Here is a 6,000-nt window from a genome sequence, read left to right on the forward strand (position 1 = left end):
GACATGCATTGGCGCGTTGCATCAACCGTGTTGCTGCTGTACAATATAGGGAAATGTGGCGTGTTGCAGACGTTGACTCGTACCGTGGCTGAGTGCACAAAAATAATGGGAGAAACGTGCCAAGCGTTTTAATGATTGCATTTTGTTTGCTCCGAATTCGCACCTCGGCTGCAGAGATTGTTTGCTAAAATGCCCAGTTAATATATCTTCCGTTGGGGGCAACACTCATTAATTTATTTGGACGCTTTCTGGGCAACGACGCATTGCGCTGGATGGCTGTAATATGAGGAAAATGTTCGTACATCAGTCTGCGATTGAGCTTGCTCCATGAATGCAACCAACCGAATTCGCACTGAGTAAACACGGCAAAAGGCCCTTCCAGGTTCCTACCATATAATAATAATAACCATGCTTCTTTTTTCTCGCCTCATGAAGAAGGCAGAAGGGCCAGAGGAGCATTATTTTATCATGTTATAAGCTAAACGTATGTCAAAAGGGCTCCCCAATCCGTGAATGTGAGACCCATAAGAAACAACAAAAACACTTGCGGCGGCATGTGTCGGCAGCGGCATGCGACGGCAACGAGATAGATTTCTGCAGGACACATGTAGGGTCTGTGAAAAGTGCTAATTGTATATAATACTTGCTCAGTCGATGGTTGTACTTCCGGCAAGAATCGTCATTATTCTTGCAGAGCGTTCTTTTCCCGCGGCCTACTTCCGATATGCGGCTCTGCCGGCTCAATGAGTAATTTGCTTTCAGTCAAAATTTGCGACTGAACACCCGTACAAGTGCTTATCAAGTGGATCAACCATGTGTGCACGCAGGTAACTTATCCTGCGCTTTGTTAATGTGTAAATTGCGAACTTCCCCTCCATATATAATGTCTCCGTGGGGTCTCGGTTAAAGGTTACTAAAATTCTATAGGTTACAATATAGAGGTTACATGCTGGCAGCAGATCAATGTAACTAATAAGCAGCACCCGTCTCACTCAGTTTCGTCATTGTAACCCTTAGCATGAGCAATATAATGAAAACATCAAAAGGACGGGCGAAGTAACCGTTATTTTATTCGTTACTCACGTTTGTAGGTATACTTATAGGTTACCAAGATTAGAGTGTATAGACAAACGGCCGCCAGAGCCCTCTTAGAGTATCGGTACAAGTGTAATGGCTGACGTACGGGTCGCTGGCAAACTGCATTGCAGGGTGCCTATAGTCTTCTCAGTGTCAGCGATGGACATATGCATAGTGACAACCGTGAAATATCGGAATCGTAGGACTTGCACAGATACATTGGAGCCTATGCAAGGGGGAAAGAGAAAAATAAAGGGGAAGCACGGTCGGCCACAAAAGTTTACGTAAACACGGACCTTACGGCAAATATAAAGCTCCGTTCTGTTAAAGCGTGGTGCTTCTAATTTAATAGACAACTGGGTAGGCTGCAAGACCTATACTACGGATGTAGAAACTTTGAGTTCTTATGTGCCTATTCACCGGAAATCAGTATTTCCGCAAATCCCGCGTCCCGTAAACGTTTGTCGTCGACTGTAAGGTAGCATCTCGGACGAAATCTCGACGCAGCTTTCACTGGAAGTCTCGTCCCGGTCAAACAGCCATCTGCGGTGCGCCGGACGTTGCCGGCGCAGGGGACGCGCCGCGGACCTCACGGACCGCTGGCGTTGAACAGAGCACAGGCAACTCTGTCTCAACGCCAAGAGATAACAATCGAGTGTATAGTGCCCTGTACCTGCCTTTTGAACGTCGCTATTGGAAATGACATATAATACTTCAGCGTACAAGAAGTTACAGCTTGAGTGATATTGTGATCAAACATTTGGAAGAACTCGGAAGCAATATTTTTTGTAACTTGTTTGGGAAGTAACTAGCGTATGCAATGTGGTCTTAACAGGTTGCCCGGATGATCTAGTTTTGTTCGCGCAACTTGCCCGTATGTTCTCGTTTGAGTGCCAGGATAACGGCTCTGGCGTTTGGCTCAAGGGCACTTTAAGGTCGCCGACAACGGGAGCTAAAAGCATTTCGCGCTTAATGCTATAGCACGTCCAATGACATACGCAAACTTTCTTCCTTATCAAAATAGTATTGTTCGCCGATGTTCAGAATGACGCACGGAAGTGGAAGGTAAGGCACATAACTCCTCGATGGTAAGCTGGCTTCTCACCTCCCCTCCCCCCTCATCCACCTCCCTCACTTCGTCTCGCCCCCATCCCTCCCCATACCGCCAAGAGAGAACGAACCTTAAGAGGAAGCTTTAGCTCGAGTGCTCCTATCTAAATACATGTAAAAGGAGAATTCGTTTTTCTCGGCAACCACTGCACCAAATTTGACGAGGTTTGTTGCATTTAAAAGACAAACTTAAAATCTAGTGACTGTTGGTTTCGAATTTTTGAGTTAGGTCGTGAATTTTTTATTAAAAATTGCCAAAAATCGAAAATTTTCAAAAAACGAAACTATGAAGTTTACAGCTCTGTAACTCAACCACTAAACATGATAATACAATTCTGTGAATTGCATCTAATAGTACATCTAAAGCGGACAAAATTGATGTGTTACACATGAATATAAAAAAAATTAACCATAGCGAAATACAACTTTTGCAAAACCGTTGTAACCGACGTAACAAATTCACGTAAGATGTAAAATGACATATTGAATTTGTCCGCTTTGAATGATCTAATGGATGCCGTTTACAGAACCGCGATATCTGTTTTTGATGCAGAGCTATGAATTTGTAAACTTCGTGCTTCCATTTTTTTCAAACGGTCAGATATTTGAAAATTTATTTAAGAAAATTCAAGCCCTAAATCGAAATTCCGCTTCCAACAGTCACTAGAATTTAACGTTCTCTTTCATATGCAACAAATTTCATCAAAATCGGTCCAGGGGTTATCTCAGAAAAACGTTTTTGCGTTTTACATGTATTTGAATAGGCCGCGTCGGAGTTAGGCCCGAGCTAAAGCTTCCTCTTAACACAATTATCTTGAGGATTTCAAAACTAAGAAAGTAAAGAAAACAATACTGCCTGCCATATAATTTTTATATTCCGCAAAGCTTTCTCCCAGATGTGAGTCAGTTCGGACACCTGAAGGCATCTTACCGAGAAATGCCGGTAAAACCAGGTGCGCACAAATCTTGCAAATCATGAATTCGACTTTCAGACCAGTGAGACCAAACCTTCATGGGTTCTATTCCCAATGGCACTTTAGCAACCGCGTCAACCATGGAGAGAGCCATACGACAGCGCCAGAGTCGTCAACTCAAAATGCTTGCACCTGAAATGATTTCACGAATCAGTCTCCAAGTTGCACATTTGCGTAGTAATATTTGGTTATCAGGCTTGCTTTAATATTGAGAGCTGTAAAGGCTTCCGACTGGAGAGCGCCACCCCCTGAATACCATCACTCACATCTGCTTGACCGTGGAAGTTCAAAGTGCCGACATCATCCAATTTCAGCAGCCATGTACGGCCATTATTAAGCAACGCGAACATAGCTGTCGTGCTGAAATCAAAACTGCAGAAGAGTACGCAGTTTGGCTGGTTGGTTCATGAGCCGCATTCATTGCAATGCAGTGACAATTGAGTCAATTATTACTGCATTGCAATGAATGCGGCTGCAAGCCATCTTTTAAAAAGATGTGACTTATTTGTCAAAATACCGCGATAACCACGCAAGTCTTATTTCTGAAGCTTTGCACATGCATAATAGCGGCGAAGCATGTGTAAGCCTCCCCTCAATTTCTCTCCTTCCGAAGGAGATAGCCTTCCTATCTCATTGATTGCAATTTATTGCCCCTGCGCGTGCTGAATTCTATTACTTCTGTGCTTTGAGATAGCGGTAGAGTATATATATGCTGACTGAAAGAATAAAGACACTTGGTTGATAGCGCTGTGCTCTGTGTCCCTCTATTCGTCCTGTTGTTTAGCGCTGTTTACTGCTTGAAACCGAAACGTCTTTCTTGAGCCTAGTTCTGAGTTAACTTAGCGGTCGGCACGTTGCCATTATTGTTAGAACTATCGCGGAAGATGAAGCTAGGAAATTGGAGAGCTTTAGAACCAGCGGACAGAAGTGGATTGGTGGGAGTTTTAGCATAACCAAGAAATGGCGCCGGCTGCGCTGCGCATGCGCACTACAAGAAGCCATTCGGACTATTTTGTACGCAAGAACGATGGCATCCGCTAACCAATCACCGTTATTTCTAAATAAGCGTTTTATTGGCAGCGAAACATTAGTTAGAGCTAAAACTGTATCTAGGATGAACGCAGTAGAAGAAAACATGGCGCAGGAGTGCACCGGTAGAGACCGGACCCATGACCTCTGCATATACCTTTTTTTTTTTACTTTGTTTCACTTATGAAATATTGTCATATTCCAAGAAAAAAAACATTTTAATTACTGCTTACTATTAGCCTCCGTGGCATAGCCGGAGAGAGAGAGAGAGAGAGAGAGAGAGAGAGAGAGAGAGAGAGAGAGAGAGAGAGATGCCTGATAGTTAGATTCACGAAGCTTTTCGCTCGTAAGGACTGTCACTGATCGGTACCGTCGCTGTCATCCCGTTCCCCATTGGTCGGACGCCGTTCTTACGAAACGCTGTTGCGCCGGGTTTATTTTAGCAAATTCCTCGTGCGAAGCCACGCACTTCATTGTCTTACATCTCCTTTCTCCATGACGGCGGTATAGACGAGGTGCACCGCCCGCTCAGTGAGTCCCTGATATCTCCCAATCTCTCTGGCAGTGATGTGGCCGAAGGGATTCCGATCCTTTGCGCCGTCCGAGTTCTCGAACCTCGAAGGTTTAAGGCGGGCTGTGGCGGTCGCCTTCGGCCAGCGCGCGGCGCCGGTGGGAGGTGAGTCGTGACTGCAGGTGGCGGCAACGAACGGTAGCGCAATACGACAGCCCAGGTCTGCCAAGGTCGCGCGGTTGCTGGCGCCTTGCCACGAGCGCTGCTGGTGCTGCGGAGCATCCCGCGGAGTGCCCGGCCATTTGGCTCCCTCTCTCCTCATCACCCAAGGTCACGCAGATCACTGTATGCGCATTTGAATCTCAATAGCTGCGCGTGTGTTCGGGTTATTAGTTAGCTAGGTATACGCAGCAGCAACTGTAGCCCTGCAGCGAGGCGTCTTACAGGGAGTGTATAGCTGCCAGATCTGAGAAAGAACAAAGGGGTAGAATTGATTGGTTAGCTAGCGGTATTTAATTATGCATGCGGTGGGCAAGTTGGGGTGCTTTTAATTCCGGTTGCTATATGCGATTCTTCGTTTGTTTTCACACTGCAGAAACTACCAGAAAAGGAAAATAGACAATGCGACAAAAGTCATTATTCAGAAGTGCAGAGGAGTGACAGTGATATGGCGCGATGCCACGCGCTATACATATATAACTTTTTTTTTCGCACTAGATCAGTCTTACAGAACATTCTTAGCGGAGCGTGAACAATTCGAGCATCGCTGTCGAGCTACGGTCATGATTTGCATTCCTCCCGTCTGATACAAAGGTACACTTCCGGGTCCGGAGCCAAAAGAGTAAAAAAGTGTTGGATGTCCCGAGTCCGGCGCACTCGTCGAATCAGGTATGACCTTTTGGGTGAGCCTGAATCGAGTGCAGAACTCAGAAAACGTCGAATCACGACCTCACATTGGTCGCGCCAAAGTCCACATCCTGCGCACTATATGTATATCTTGCACGACAATCGCTGATACTTAATTTTTACGGAGTAAAATTCGTGTGGTAAGTCGGAAACTAGAAGAATATATATAGCTCTGGAAAGGCACTTCCTTTTCAGCGTATGTGTCTTCTAGTCAAATTTGGCTTACACGAAGGATAAAGAGCTGCAGGATGGGTAATAGAGGCTAGAAATTAATGTCGTGTATATAGTTTCTAAGATACGGCGCCATCAGTTCATCTCGGAAGTTTATTATAACGACTCCAGACAAATTGCGATGCTTTTGTCAACAACTTCAAATACGATTGCGCCGGCGTA

This window comes from Dermacentor andersoni, chromosome 1 (assembly GCF_023375885.2).
Source record: "Dermacentor andersoni chromosome 1, qqDerAnde1_hic_scaffold, whole genome shotgun sequence".
In the NCBI taxonomy this organism is placed as follows: domain Eukaryota; kingdom Metazoa; phylum Arthropoda; class Arachnida; order Ixodida; family Ixodidae; genus Dermacentor; species Dermacentor andersoni.